The sequence below is a fragment of the Eurypyga helias genome, unplaced genomic scaffold, assembly GCF_000690775.1.
Source record: "Eurypyga helias isolate BGI_N326 unplaced genomic scaffold, ASM69077v1 scaffold27098, whole genome shotgun sequence".
In the NCBI taxonomy this organism is placed as follows: Eukaryota; Metazoa; Chordata; class Aves; order Eurypygiformes; family Eurypygidae; genus Eurypyga; species Eurypyga helias.
Window position 1 is genome coordinate 2,967 of NW_010265390.1, and position 673 is coordinate 3,639.

Sequence of the window (673 nt, forward strand, 5' to 3'; positions counted from 1 at the left end):
TCCTGGTTAACGGAAGGTGGCGCAGGTTCATCCCTGAAGCTGGAAGGAGGTGGCTGCAAATTTCCCAGGATCAGAGGGAGATGGATGGGGAGGGGAGGCAGGTCCCATTCTGCTTTCCCCCCCCACCTGCACTGCAAAGGCAGAACCGGTGCTGGCCCCCACCCCTGCCAGCAGCGTGGATTTGCGGCCGAGAGGAGGGCAAGACCCTCTCCCCACCCTGGGACCCTTCTCCCACTCCATGTGGGAACCCCTCAGCCCCCACTTCTGGGGTCGTTCCTCCTTCTTCACCCTCCCTGTGATCTGAACTGCCCCCCCCAAAGCCTTCCTCAGCCTCGCCTTTCCCATAGATGCCCCATCGTTTCCAAGCCCCCTCCCCAGATCCATTCTCCCATGCTCAGCCCCCTTCTGGGATGGGGGTCTCTCCCCACTCCCCTCCCCAAGGCTTGGCAGGGCTCCCTTTCCCCATCCCTCCTGCCTGCCAGGCGCTGTGTACCAGGAAACCCACCCGGACCGTGGGTACCAGCTAATTTGGGAATGGGGACCTCCCCAGGGGATGCGACCAGGAGGACTTTGGCCACCACCCAGGCTCAGCTCTGGCTCTGCCCACCCTTGGGGGCGGCAGGAAGGGGGAAACGCCTTTCCCTTGCTCGAAGGAAAATGAAAGTGGCTGGCG